The sequence below is a fragment of the Odocoileus virginianus genome, chromosome 10, assembly GCF_023699985.2.
Source record: "Odocoileus virginianus isolate 20LAN1187 ecotype Illinois chromosome 10, Ovbor_1.2, whole genome shotgun sequence".
Taxonomy (NCBI): Eukaryota; Metazoa; Chordata; class Mammalia; order Artiodactyla; family Cervidae; genus Odocoileus; species Odocoileus virginianus.
Window position 1 is genome coordinate 35871409 of NC_069683.1, and position 14759 is coordinate 35886167.

At 48.9% G+C, this 14759-nt stretch overlaps 1 protein-coding gene across 3 annotated transcripts in view; it reads left to right on the top strand.

Annotated features, from left to right (window-relative positions):
- Nucleotides 1–3911: 3911 nt before the first annotated feature.
- The window catches only part of MICAL2 (microtubule associated monooxygenase, calponin and LIM domain containing 2), a 229848-nt gene continuing 219000 nt past the window's right edge, over nt 3912–14759 (top strand). Inside the window, exon 1 of one of the 3 annotated variants that reach the window (XM_070473390.1) lies at nt 3912–4108. The gene's annotated coding sequence lies outside the window, so the exon portion shown is untranslated. The remainder of the gene's footprint in view (nt 4109–14759) is intronic. The other 2 variants (XM_070473388.1, XM_070473389.1) reach the window with 2 other exon arrangements.

The window sequence follows — 14759 nt, forward strand, 5'->3', positions numbered from 1 at the left end:
CTCTTCTCCTGTCCCTGACAATGCCCAGGCCTGAGCTCACCGGAATGTTTGGATGGACTGGGGCTGGTGAGGCCCCAGAGGAGTTTCTTCAGGGATAGACCTGGCCTATCCAGTGCTCTAGAAGTATGGGCAGGACTGCAGAGACCCCAGTGCACAGTGATTAGGCATGCAGTTTCTGGAATCCAGAATCAAATCTAGGCTCTGAAACTTATTAACCATGTGACCTTGATAAGATACTTTACTTCTTGAGTTTCCACATCTGCGAAAGTAGGTGATAATAAAAATGCACACCATGCAGAGCCACTGTCAGAATTAAATGAGCTAATGTGTGCAGAAGACACTTTATCAACTGGCATCACAGGCAGAGTTGCATCACAGTGGAGAGCTGGCCCCTCTGAGAATCAATGCTGACTGAGTCTTGCAAACTGAGCAGGGATGACTTTTGCTGAAAGTTCATCTGCAGGAAGTGGATTGAACTCTGAAGATGCTAAGCAAACAGGCAAGTAGGACAATCCCTGGGAAAACCCTAAAGGCCTCAAATAGGATCACATGGTAAGGGGCATGGGAAAAAATAAACCCCAGGTTCGATAGGGACAAACTGCTCTGTTTGAACTTGCCTGGCAAGGGAACATAGTCTCTTCAGAGGGTGGTCTGATGCTGTGGAAATTCCAGCAGCCTGGAGACACGATACTGTTTTCTTACTGCCCAAGCCTGCCTGTTCTCCTATCCCTGGGTCAGCTCTGTCCCAAAAACATTTATATTGGGCCAAGTCCATGACAGGTGCCTAGGCCCCAGAGATCAGACATACCTCCTGCAGGCGGGATGCCTGTTTCATTATCACTGCTACCTGGGCAGTCTGCTCAAGGTGTCTGCAGTATTTACAGTTCACAAAGCAGTGCCACACCCCTCCCCCTCACTGTTCACAGTCTTTTCTGTGAATAGTGCTCTCTGGAGCGGGGGGCAACCAGGGAGGGTGGGCAGAGCAGAGATTAAGGTAGCCATTTGACAGACAAGGGAAGAGGGTGCTTGAATGATTTGACTAAATTAACAGGTGAAAATTGCATAGGAACCTGGAATGTTAGGTCCATGAATCAAGGTAAACTGCAAGTGGTCAAACAGGAGATGGCAAGAGTGAACATTGACATTTTAGGAATCAGCGAACTAAAATGGACTAGAATGGGTGAATTTAACTCAGATGACCACTATATCTACTACTGTGGGCAAGAATCCCTTAGAAGAAATGGAGTAGCCCTCACAGTCAACAAAAGAGTCTGAAATGCAGTACTTGGATGCAGTCTCAAAAATGACAGAATGATCTGTGTTCATTTTCAAGGCAAATCATTCAATATCATAGTAATCCAAGTCTATGCCCCAACCAGTAATGCCAAAGAAGCTGAAGTTGAATGGTTCTATGGAGACCTACAAGATCTTCTAGAATTAACACCCCTCAAAAGATGTCCTTTTCATTATAGGAGACTGGGATGCAAAAGGAGTTGTCTGAGGAGGCCTTACAAAAAGCTGAGAAAAGAGGACAAGCTAAAGGCAAAAGAGAAAAGGAAAGATACACCCATTTGAACACAGAGTTCCAAAGAATAGCAAGGAGAGATAAGAAAGCCCTAGAGGAAAACAATAGAACGGGAAAGACTAGAGATCTCTTCAAGAAAATTAGAGATACCAAAGGAACAGTTCACACAAAGAAGAGCACAGTAAAGGACAGAAATAGTATGGACCTAGCGGAAGCAGAAGATATTAAGAAGAGGCGGAATACACAGAACTATATAAAAAAGATCTTCATGACCCAGATAACCATGATGGTGTGATCACTCACCTAGAGCCAGACATCCTGGAATGCAAAGTCAAGTGGGTCTTAGGAAGCATCATTATGAACAAAGCTAGTGGAGGCGATGCAATTCTAGTTGAGCTATTTCAAATCCTAAAAGATGATGCTGTGAAAGTTCTGCAATCAATATGCCAGCAAATTTGGAAAACTCAGCAGTGGCCACAGGACTGGGAAAGGTCAGTTTTCATTCCAATCCCAAAGAGAGGCAATGCCAAAGAATGTTCAAACTACCACACAATCGCACTCATCTCATATGCTAGCATTCTAGCAAGTAATGCTCAAAATTTTCCAAGCCAGCCTTCAACAATACGTGAACCATGAACTTCCAGGTGTTTAAAGTGATTTTAGAAAAGGCAGAGGAACCAGAGATCAAATTGCCAACTTCTGTTGGATTATCGAAAAAGCAAGAGAGTTCCAGGAAAACATCTACTTCTGTTTTATTGACTATGCCAAAGCCTTTGACTGTGTGGATCACAACAAACTGTGGGAAAATTTTTCAAGAGATGGGAGTACTAGAGCACCTGGCCAGCCTCCTGAGAAATCTGTATGCAGGTCAAGAAGCAACAGTTAGAACTGGACATAGAGAAGCAGACTGGTTCCAAATTAGGAAAGGAGTACGTCAAGGCTGTATATTGTCACCCCGCTTATTTAACTTATATGCAGGATACATCATGAGAAATGCTGGGCTGGATGAAGCACAAGCTGGAATCAAGATTGCTGGGAGAAATATCAATAACCTCAGATATGCAGATGACAACACCCTTATGGCAGAAAGCAAAGAAGAACTAAAGAGTCTCTTGATGAAAGTGAAAGAGAAGAGTGAAAAAGTTGGCTTAAAGCTCAACATTCAGAAAACTAAGATCATGGCATCTTGTCCCATCACTTCATGTCAAATAGACGGGGAAACAATGGAAACAGTGACAAACTTTTTTTTTTTTTTGGCTCCAACATCACTGTAGATGGTGAGTGAATCCATGAAATTAAGACGCTTCCTCCCTGGAAGAAAAGCTATGAATAACCTAGACGGCATATTAAAAAGCAGAGACATTACTTTGCTGACAAAGGTCCATCTAGTCAAAGCTATGGTTTTTCCAGTAGTCAAGTAATGAAGTGAGAGTTGGACTATAAAGAAAGCTGAGCGCCAAAGAATTGATGCTTTTGAACTGTGGTGTTGGAGAAGACTCTTGAGAGTCCCTTGGACTGCAAGGAGATCCAACCAGTCCATCCTAAAGGAAATCAGTCCTGAATATTCATTGGAAGGACAGATGCTGAAGCTGAAACTCCAATACTTTGGTCACCTGATGCAAAGAACTGACTCATTGGAAAAGACACTGATGCTGGGAAAGATTGAAGGCAGGAGGAGAAGGGGATGACAGAGGATGAGATGGTTGGATGGCATCACCGACTCAATGGACATGAGTTTGAGTAAACTCTGGGAGTTGGTGTTGGACAGGGAGGCCTGGCATGCTGCAGTCCATGGGGTCGCGAAGAGTTGGACATGACTGAGCGACTGAACTGAAGTGAACAGGTGATCTGCACCACCGCCTCTCTTTCCACCAGTTTTATTCTAAGGCCAGTCCAGGTGAGGGGAAGGGCCTATCTGCTAGCAGGGCTTTACTGAAGCCCAGAGTGGTCAAGAAGCAAAGCAAGAAGGAAGCGCCACTGCCGGTACTAGAAGTGGTATGACGCTCCCCCAAATCCAAAAGGGGACACCAAGGGTTGCTTTCCACCTTCTTAGACCAATTAGGGTGAAGACCAGCCCTTGCCTCTCTCTTGACATTTGGATACCCGCACGGGGGTTTTCATCTAGCAGCACCACCACGCCTTGTCCCCATCGGCCCTCTGCTGGTCTCAGAATTGCACTGATCTTGATGGGAGCGCCGGGCTGCTCCCTACTCTAGGGCCGGGCTACAGCCCACGTGCGCCCGCGGCTGCCGCGGTGACAGCTGGCCCCCCAGGGGCGGGGCGGGCCGAGAGCGGGGTTGGGGGTGGGCTCCGCGACGCGCTGCCATTGGCTACGGGCCTCGACCTGGGGGCGGGGCTGCGCCGCCGGTGGCCCTGTCATTGGTCTCGCCGCAGATGGGGGCGTCTCCCGGTCCTGTCCGCCGCAAGGCGCAGAACCGCAGGCGCTCGCCGGGCTAAGCCTGCGCGGGGCCGCCTAGCTAGCTCACAGTTCGGCAGGCGGCCTCCGGGTTCTGACCACAGCGCCCGCGGCCCTGGGCGAGAATAGAGGCTGGACTCGAGGTTCGGCAGCCGGCGCCGCCCTCGGTAAGAAGGTGGGGGGAACAGGAGGGAAGGGGAGAGCGGGGTTCCAGGAAGAGCGGGCGGGGACCTTGGTAGCCGAACCTGGACTCTGAGCCCTGGCTGGCGCCGGGGAGGGTCAGGTGCGGCGGCAGCATCTCCCGCCTCAGACCCTCCCCTCCAGGCGCCCAGCGAGCAGGTGGCGCTGCCCAGGGAGGCCGGTGTACCCCGATAGCTTTCTGAACCCATTAGAACGCAGTACCTCGGCTACCTCTTACTCCGCCCCACAACACCCAAATTCTTCAATTCTAAGCCTAAAAAATACCCAAACGTCGACATGGAGTGGGAGGACGCCCCAGCAGTACCGCCTGCCAACGGGGCAGAAGATCATCCCCAAACTTATCTTCCCATGATTTGGGCTCCTAGCCGGTCACGTTCTTTCCCGGCGTTTCGCTGGGCGCACCCCATACCCCAGCCGGGTTCCCCTCCCTCCTTAACAGGAAGTTAAGTTGGGCCAAATGTCGGTGGCCTGGCCGCCTGCGGGCTGGGACTGGGTCTGGGACGGTGGCCCGAGGGACCGTGGAGCTGTCTTTTTCTGAACCTCGCTCCCCTAGCAGCACGCACTCACCCCAGGCGCCGGAGCACCCCCGCCGGGCTTGCCCTTTCGGACTGGCCCCGGGTAAAAGTGCTCGCTGACTTGACTTCCAGGCCGGGGCAGGTGGGGTTAACTTTATCCTAGGCCAGCCTTTCGGCAGAACTGGGAACAGCCTTTGCCGGATCGGGAGGAGGCGTGTTGAAACCAGAATAAACGTGCGTCTCCTTCTACATTGTTTATTCTAAAGCCAAAGAGCTTTTATTTGGAGGCTCATCGGGCCCTTTGGGGACCTTAAGCAGTGTGGGGACCTCTTTCCGTCAGTCTCGCCTGCTCACTAGTCTTCGGTGGTGTCCCTGAAAGATGAAGTCCCAACCAGTTCCCTTCTGGGCGCCTGGTAGGAGAAGTCAGCAGCTGGTTGGCCCTGAGATGTTTGCTTCCCCGGGTGCTCTGGGTCTCTAGGCCAGCTCTGTTCCTGTCCCTTTCCCAGGGGAGGGGGACCCAAGGGGGGCTCAGGTCTCCAGGCACCCCACATGATGCTGTGGAAACTCATTGCAGTAAGAACTGGCCTTCAAGTAGAGAGAAGATGGTTTTATTAAGTGCCTACTGAGGAACGGGTCTTGCCTTGTGGCACATTTGAAGCCAATTTAACGGCAATTAAAAAGCCCTGAAAGGTTTGCCCTCCTCATTTTAGAGATGGAGAAACAGACCCAGGTAGGGTAAGTGCCCAAGGTCACATAGAAAGTGGCATAGCCAGGATTTCAAACAGACTGCCAAAGCTCAGGTCCAGTGCTCTTCCTGCTGACCCATGGCTGTGAGGAGTGAGTGTGCTGTGTTGTAGGCTCCTCGCCTCTGAAAAGATTCTGTCCAAAGATCCTGAGGGTGCTTCTTATTTATTTTGATGTGGACCATTTTTTAAGTCATTATTGAATTTGTTACAATATTGCTTTAGTTTTGTTTTAGTTTTTTGGGCCACAAGGCATGTGGATCGTAGCTCCCGACCAAGGATCAGACCCGCATGCCCTGCCTTGAAAGGCGAAGTCTTAACCACTGAACTGCCAGGGAAGTCCCCTGGGTGCTTTTTCTTTTTCTTTTTTTATTTTAAAGCAGAGCACTTGAACTGACCCAGGTTAGCCAAGTTATTCAGCCTGCAGACGCCTTGCCCACCCTGTCCTTCAAAGGTGACGGCAGGCGTTGGTCATGCTGCGAGGGGAAGGGGTTGATTGTTGGAGTCTGGGTGGTTTGAGGGGGAAGTCTGCTTCTGCCATTGACTTGAACCTACCTCTGAGAGCTGACTGCTACAATGATTTAGAAGACTGTTATTTGCAATAATCTCTACTTTAGGACCGATTCTAGTTTTATTTTGTTTTTTTAGGAGGGAGGGCAGTTGTTGAGGTACGCTAGTTGTGATTGTAAGGTGACTGAGATCCACAGTTGGAGTTTATAAAAAATGAAATCACTGCCTCTTTCCTTCTTCAGGCCCAGGGCTGGTTTTCTGCTCATCCTTCCCTTCTGAAAGAAAATTGTGATTAGCTTAATACCAGTTAGTTACACCTTAGTATAAATCAGCTTATGGACTGAGGCTGGTTGTGGTTTGGTCATTGGAGGCCTTTTCCCAGGAACTTTAAGGAGCACTGAGTAATCCCTCTCTGCCTGTGATTGGGAATGTGTCTCTCTTTTCTCCACCCACGTCCACACCCATCTGGGTGTGCCTCCCAGTCAGGGGCCCTGTTCCTTTCACTCCCTTCTACTGAGAGTAGAGGTCCTGCCTTCTTGGGGGAGAGCCTTGTCTCTGCCAAGAGGAGTGGGGTTAGGTGCAAGAAGATTTGGGTTGAACATTGTCAATCTTTGAGGCCTTTCCAGGGCTAGAGAGTCTCTGTTGTTTAAAGAACCAGAAAAGGGAACACTGTATATCAAGCTGGAATTTTTCATTCTTTTTTTTTTTTTCATTCTTTATATCATTTGATTCTCACAGTAGCCCTCTGAAGAAGTATGTAAGGTTATTCCCATTTTACAGATGAGGAAACTGAGGTTCAGGGACTTACCTCCAATTACAGGCCTAGTGAGTGACCAAACTAGGACTCTGGTCTTCCTCTGCATGAATAAGGTCTGAGTGGTGAATTCCACACTAAGAGAAACAGGAAAAAACTGTGGCCATCCTCTGAACTTTGGAGGCTTGGTGTGTGCAGCCCTCTGTCGTGCTTATGACTCCCCAGCTTATGTTGTAATTATTTGTGAACATTTCTTTCCACCCCACTATGAAATGGCATTTAAAACGCTCATAAACATGGCATAATTATGGAAGTCCAGTGGTTAGGACTGGGCACTTCACTGCAAGGGCCTGGGTTCTATCCCTGGTTGGAAAACTAAGATCCCACAAACTGTGCAGTGCAGTCCCCACCCCCCCCAATCATTAACATTCTCAAGCACAAAAATAGAATAGTATAATGAGCCCCAAATACTCATTATCCAGCTTCAGCAACTAAGATCATGCCAGGCTGGCTTCATCTCTCTCTTTCTCTTTTTTTTCTTCCCTATCTATTTTAAAGAGAAGGTTCTTTCATGACCACATCACTATTATTGCATGTAGCAGAATCAGCAGTAACTCTTTGGTCTCATCTGTATATATTCAGATGAAGTGACCTTCATCATGAGTTTATTCAAATCACGATCCAAACAAAGTCTGTGTGCTGCATTTGGTTGGTAGTCCTTTTACGCCTACTTTAGTCTGGAGCACCACCCCCTCTGCAGCACTTCTGCTTTTATCCAGCCGTTACCCTTATCCTCCGTTTTTAAATCTCCCACTGGACAGCGAACCCTTTGATGCTCAAGTCTGCTTTTGTGCTCTGTGGGATTCCCAGTGCTGTCTCTGGGATGGTGCAGGGGCGTGGTGAGCATCTGCCCAGTGATGTTGGAGCCACTCAGGAAATACATATTGAATGAATGAATCCTGTGGTGGATTTGTGTGACTGCCCGTGCATCTGTTTAGATAAGAGGTTTTTTTTTTAAAAAAAGAGATGACTTGTTCGCGTGTGGACATTTCCTCTGCAAGCGTCAGCCTGTAAACATCCTGAAACAATAGGATAACTATTTGCCGTGCTCTCTGGCGCTCTGGTTTGCGGTGTGGGGAGTGCAGGCAGCTGCCGAGGTGCCCTGATCAGCAACTGGCCTCCCCAAATCACACGTGGGGCTGACAGGGACTGAGGTCATTTCTGTCCAAGCTCTGAATCCTGACTTATGCAGCCACAGGGATTACCACACTAGGAGTCAGGCATTTGGCCTTGGGTTGCCCAGAGAATGCTGTCCACCTCTCTCTGGGCAGTGCAAGATTCTTGCCTTGTGCCTTTGGGAGCCTTCTCTATCTGGCCTCATACCTGGGCAAGGTGTGGGCTCTTCTCAAATCATTATCCATCTGCAACTGACAGACCGTGACAGAAAACATACACTTAAAACCTTTCCGTGTCTGGTCTGAATTTATGGTAAAGAGATAGTATCGCCATCGGCACCTTTGTAGGCGTCCTAATGAAGGAGACCAGAGGCTCAGCGAGAAGGATGAGGTGTGTTCCCTCCCCAGATAACATGCTTCACACCTGGATTCCTTGTCAGATCTCTCCGAGGTGCTGGGCTCTCTGATAGCCATCTTCTGACCCACTCAGCAAAGACCCTTCTCTGCAAATAGACCCTAAATGAGGAGGCTTTTTTCTTTTACTCCTCGTCCTTCTTAAACATAAACAAGCTTTTCCACTAGCCATTAAGTATAAGAGAAGGTTGTTTTTCTCTCTATATGGTGGGGATAGAGTTAATTTTTTCCTGTATATTCTATTTCTCAGTGTTTTTCTAAAATTTTTATAATAGAAATGTTTTATTGTTCAAATGGAAAATAAAAATATTTGGGGATATTTTTCCTCTTAAAAAAGAGAACTTCCTTCAACTGATTTGCATAGGTAAACAAGATTATACGTGCACTCGGTCCAGTTTTATGTGTGGATGGGTTCCTATACCCATTGGGATTTTGATATTTGCCTATTTTATTTTTTGACATTATTTTAAAGAGTATATCTGTGTGTTTTTATTTACATTTTTTTAATGTTTGGCCTCACTGCATAGTTTGCAGGATCTTAGTTCCCTGACCAGGGATGGAACCCAGACCCATACAGTGAAAGTGTCAACCACCAGGGAATTCCTATACCTAAGGAAGCTGGAGCTGCGGAGACAGGAAGCTGCGGAATCCATGGAGCCTGACCCTCTTTCCCTTTGTACCACCTCCCTTTCTTTCATGAGAATTTCATTTTGGTTTCCTCAGAATGAAATCGTTCTCTTGGTAGGCTCTTGCTTTTGATTTTTTTTATTCAGGGAGTTGGAGATATCAAAAGAAGACAGAAATAACATAGTGGGTTAAGAAAAAGCAGGCAGGGCAAAGCTTCAGGCTCAGACGGCCTGTCTCATCCCCTTGGGAAAGTGCCTGATGGCCAGATGCCCCACTCACCTCACTTCGGGGGGCCCTGACCCCTCCCTCCACCATTTTCTGTTTTCCTCCCTACCATCTCCTCCGAGGTAGAAAGCACAGCTGCTCTGCGCTGATAAGGCTCCTCCTTCTCAAGCCCTGATCATCTGGTCTCTGAACTCAGGGTTAGTGGGGGTGACGGGGACATGGGCCCTCTAGTCACAAACAAACCTTCATCTCAGGGCTGGGTCACAGTGGAGTGTGATTTTTGAGATGCTTCCCTTCTCTGCCAGCTAGTGAGGAAGTGTCCATCCCTGTGTCCCAGAGGAAGAGCCGTTTGTGAATACCAGGTATGGTGGTGGTTGTTTAGTCACTAAGTCGTATCTGACTCTCTTGAGACCCCATGGACTGTAGCCTGCCAGGCTCCTCTGTCCAGGGATTTCCCAGGCAAGAATACTGAAGTTGGTTGCCATTTCCTTCTCCAGGGGTTCTTCCCATCCTAGGAATTGAACCCACATCTTCTGCATTGCAGGTGGACTCTTTACCGCTGAACCACTGGGGAAGTCTGATACTAGGTATTGCATCGTTTCTTAAATGCAATTGCTCTAAATATTACTGCAGTTTTTCCCAGGAAAACCTGTGTGTCTCCCTGGTGGCTGGCAGCAAGTTGTGTGTGTTTGTGTGCAGACGGTGCGGTGTTTGTAGGGTTGGGATTTTAGTGTGTTCTGTACTTGCGCTGGTGTTTCTCTCCCCCGAGAGTCAGAGCAATTTCCCTGCCCCTCCCCACCTGAACCCCTCTTCTCCTGGTGGTATCCAGAGACCTTGCTGCTCTTGTATTCTTTCCAAGGCTTGGTCAGCTTTCTCTTCGAGGAATACAGAGATCAAGGCAGGGGCTTGTTTCCTGCTGGTTTGGGGCTCAGGTTTTCCCTTTCCCACGCAGTGGAGGGCGTTTAGTGCCGATGTTCTTTCTGAAGGCACCAAGGTAGGATAGCCAAGAGTCGGCCAGCAGCCCCTGATCCCTGAGCCACTGCAGCAGCAGGTTTAATGGAACATTTGCAGGCTGTAGCTCCTAACACACCTAGTGCAGAAACCCAACCAGGCCAGAGACAGAGGGGGAGTCTAAGAACATCTCGTCCTGCACTGTAGTATCAGTGTGTTAAGATGGGGAAACTACTACTTGGCTCTGGTGACTCTGAATGGTTGGCCTTGGCTACTGATCTGAGAACTGACTGTATATGGTGAAGAGTTGCAGGATCTTAGGGTTTAACTTGTGCCAGGGCCAGGAGAATGAAGTGTAGGGGAGGATTAAGAAGTGCCTGGGAAAAAGTCACTTGGACGTTCCGATCACCAAGGAAAGCTGCTGGGGGCCTGGCAGAGCTGCTGAACCCTTCTGTTGGACACCTTCATCTCAGGGGAGCAGCATGGTGGGTTGAGGTGCAGCCTGTGGAGTTCACGGCTACTGTAAAGTTGGGGCGCTGATGACTCCACATGTCAGGACTGCCGGGCTTTTGCACAACGGAATACAAAGGTGATAACAGTCAGGAGCTCTCTGCTTGGAGGGGTGAGAAATCTGATAGTGGGAGAAAAGGACAGAATAGAGGATTAAGCAGGGGAGTCAGGGAAGCCTCTCTCCAGACCCTCGAGGAGAGGATTCACTCCCTTTCCTCAGGGGATGTCATGGGGGATCATGCAACTGGTTGCGGCCTTGGAGACCAAGGGGTTCATGCTCAGAGCTTCTGGCCATCTGCCTGGGCTTGCAGCAAGTTACTGATGTGAGAGAGGGAGGAAGATTCTTCTGGATTCCAGGCTTGCTGTGACCAGGGGACCCAGGACTTCTTGCTTGGTCCGGGTCACTATCTCCAGCTTGGGTGTGTCTGTTACCTTGTACCTGACATCTTGGGCTCTCTTAAAAATGACTCATCCATGGGAATTCCCTGGTGGTCTAGTGGTTAGGATTCTGCACTTTCATTGCCAAGGGCCCAGGTTCAATCCCTGGTGGGAGAAATAAGAGCCCACAAACTGCATGGTGTAGCCAAAAAAAGAAAAAGATTCACCCCTCCCCCACCATATGCATGGATGATGGTACTCACCCTCCCCCGCCCCATGTACACACACACACCCCACACACAAGTGATGCTACTCACCTCCACACACACATGCATAGATGGTGGTGCTCACCCAGCCACCCCTCCCCACATACCTGGATACATGACATTCACCACCCCCCACACAGATGAGGCTATTCACTCCACACATACATGGGTGCATGGTAACATATTCACTCAGTACAAAGAGAATTCAATGAAAAGCAGTCCTCCAGTTCTCAGTTCTCTTCCTCAGTGGCATTGCTGTCCCCAGTCTCCTGTGGCTCCTTCCAGATAGTTTAGGCAAATATTTGTGCCTGTTCCCTCTTCACTCCTCTCTCAGGCTGGGAAGCCACGATAGGAAAACCATAGGGCTGCTGAGACTCAGCAGTTATCTGAATTAGCCAGGCATGGCTTGACTCCTGCCCTTCTACCCTGCTCTGTCGCCTCTCCCATTTAGGACCCTCCGTGGGTTGGATTTGTGGGTGCAGAGAGTCTGGGCACTGAAAATAAACCTCAGGGGAACATTCTGGGTGCAGGTGACAGAGGCAAAAACAAACAAATGTGCTAAGACAGACCTGGGTTTGAATCGGAGCCATGTGGCCTTGGGCATCAACGAACCCTAGTGTTTTAGTCTGCATAAAAACAAACAAAAACAAAAAGAAGGAGATAATCACACTGAACTCAGGGAATTGATGTAGAAATAAAATATTTGTGAAGTGCCCCACTTAGGTAGGCACTCAAAACTGTCAGTTTTTTTCCACTTGTAAGGAGTGACCCATTTTCAGAATGAATGACACTGGCATGGAATCCTCTGGATGACTTCCTGGAAATTTTCTTGGTGGATCCCTGAGCTTTTATTTCCCTGCAGATGGCAGCCAGTTCTCCATTTACTGCCAAGCTGGGCTCTCCCCCACCACCTCTTCCTTCTGTGTCCTCCCCAGCCTCTGAATACCACCTCTTCCTCTGTCCCTCCATCCCCTCACTTCTCCCCTACTGTTGGTGAGCGGGAGGCTGCAGGCCCCTGTAGAAAGCTCTGGGCTGTTTATGGCTGTTCTCTGGGGGTGTTTATGCTGTAATCTTCTTCAGAAGCTCCAGCAGATGTCTGTTTATTGCTGAAACTTCATCTTTATCTTCAGCATAAGAGAAGAAAGAGGCTATTTTTAAAGAACTTTAATTGGCAGGTCTGCACACCATGGCCTAGATTGCCTCCAAGTTTCATTCTTCATCATGCTCTCTCTACCCATTTGAAACCCTTCAGATCCAGGCAGAGAGACCTTATATGTCCTGATTTTAGGGCAGCACTTACATTTGGCAGGCAGTGGTAATCTCTTAAAAAGGTAGGTCAGGGAAGCAAAGGCAATCAGCTGACTGTCTTTCTGGGTTGGGACAAATGGAGTAAGAGAGAGTAGCATTTGTATGTCCATAGAAACCAACATCTTCCCCCACTTCTGCCCCTTCCTCTCTCTATGCTGAGAGGGGCCTGCCTGCTGAATGCTGCCTGCTGATTGGCTGGGAGATCTTTAGCCTTAGCTTTCCCTTTGGACTCAGGTGGGGCTTAGGGTAAGGGGAGAGTGGAAGCAGGTAGTTTCAAATGATACTGACCTCTCAGGAGGGAGGACAATTAGAGACTATGAGTCATAGAAACTTGAGATGTCAGATTGGAAGGGACCTCTGAGATCATCTAGTTCTCACCCCTGCCACCTTGTTTTTTTTCCACCTATGGAGAAACTGAGGCTCAGATGCTTCTTGTATTTTTGTATGTTTAATTGAGTTTTTTTGGCTGTACTTTGCAGCATGTGGGATCTTAGTTCCCCAACCAGGGAGGGGAACCACACCCTCTTCAGTGGAATCATGGAGTCTTAACCACTGGACTGCCAGGGAAGTATCAAGGTTTCTTGATACTGAGTGGAGGCCAGAATGTGTAGTTCCTGGCTCCAGGTCACCCAGCCAGGTCAGAGTCTGTTCTCCACCCTCCATTTCTGTCAGGCTGTGAGCCTGTGACCAGGCTTGGGCAGCATACTTGGATTTGGCCTTGCCTTTTGCAGCACCAAGCTGCACCTCCTCTTTCTAGCAGGCCTCTTCTGCTTTGAATTGGGGCTTCCCAGGTGGCACTAGTGGTAAAGATCCTGTCTGCCAATGCAGGAGACACAAGAGATAAGCATTCAATCTTTGGGTAGGGAAGATCCCTTGGAGAAGGGTATGGTGAGCCACTCCAGTATGCTTGTCTGGAGAATCCCATGGACAGAGGAGCCCAGCGGGCTCCAGTCCAACGGGCTAGCAGAGAGTCAGGCATGACTGAAACAATTAGCACCCTGGTAGCACTAGCTTGAACAGCGGTTTGGTGCAACATCTTCACTTATCAGAATTACTGCCTCCAGAGTTTTGGGGCCTAAAATTCCCACCTTTGTCTTCAGCCCTTGTCTCCAAAGGGCCTTTGTTAAAAATATAGAATTTAACTGGGAAAGATACTATGTTGATTAGTTTATCTCCAATTAACTGTCAGCTGAGAGCTAAACCTTGAGAGAATGGGGAATGAGTCAGCTAGAAGTAGGTGGACGAAGGAATCAGAGACAACTGTAAATCGGGTGCTGTCTGGGCCAGCATGGAGCATGGTGACCCATGCTCCTTAGATCTTGGTGTTCAGCTGCCATGCCGAGGGGTACTGTGCTGAGTGACAGAAGCAGAGCTTTCATCTAACATGTGGAGGGAGGTGCCTTAGACAAGCCCACAGATGCCCACACATCAAGATAAGAGTTTGGAATGTTGCATTAGACAGTCGCAGTGTGAGGGAGTCAGGGGAGACCTCCTGGAGGAGGCTGCAGTTGGTCATTGAGATGGGCCTTGAAAGATAGGATTTCCATAGGCAGAGGTGGGGAGAGGTAGAGCACAGAGATGTGGAAACATTAGGGTATGTTCAGGATGTCATGTGGTAGAAATGCGGGGGCTGCCTGGGGGAGCTGTGGAAGCTGAGGCTGGAATCAGGCTAGTCTTGAGTACTGGTGAAAGGGGTGAGTATGGCCCTAAGCCTGCAGGCGGTGGAGAGGGATGGTCAGAGCGCTCCTTCAGGCAGATCAGGTTGTGCAAGATAAGCTCATGCAAGAATCAGGGGTGGGCAATCTGTTAGGAGGTCTGCGCTGCCCTCCGTGTGCTGGACAGATACTCTGACCAGACGGTAGTGGGGGTTGGGCAACAGAAGGGTCGAGGGGTGCTTAAGGCCGGGCCCACCTAAGGCCTTGTCTGTGCTTTTGTCTCACCATCTTCTGTGTGAAGGGGGTCAGTATGGGCAAACCCTATCTTTCAGTTGATCAGGAAGGCAGCCTACTTGGAATGCCTTAGAATAGGGGCCATTATCACGTTCTGTGCCCCTCAGTGTGCCTGTTCTGTGCTTCGGTGGCTCTGTCTTCTGTAGAACAATAGTAATTGCCCTTATTTTTCACCGCCTTGCTACAAGAGGTCTCCTCCCTCAGGGTCAGCCTCGGGCATGCATAGGGGAGTCATGGGTGCTGAACCCCTGGAAGTGGGTACCGATGGATTAAGAGAAGGTGTTACGCGCCT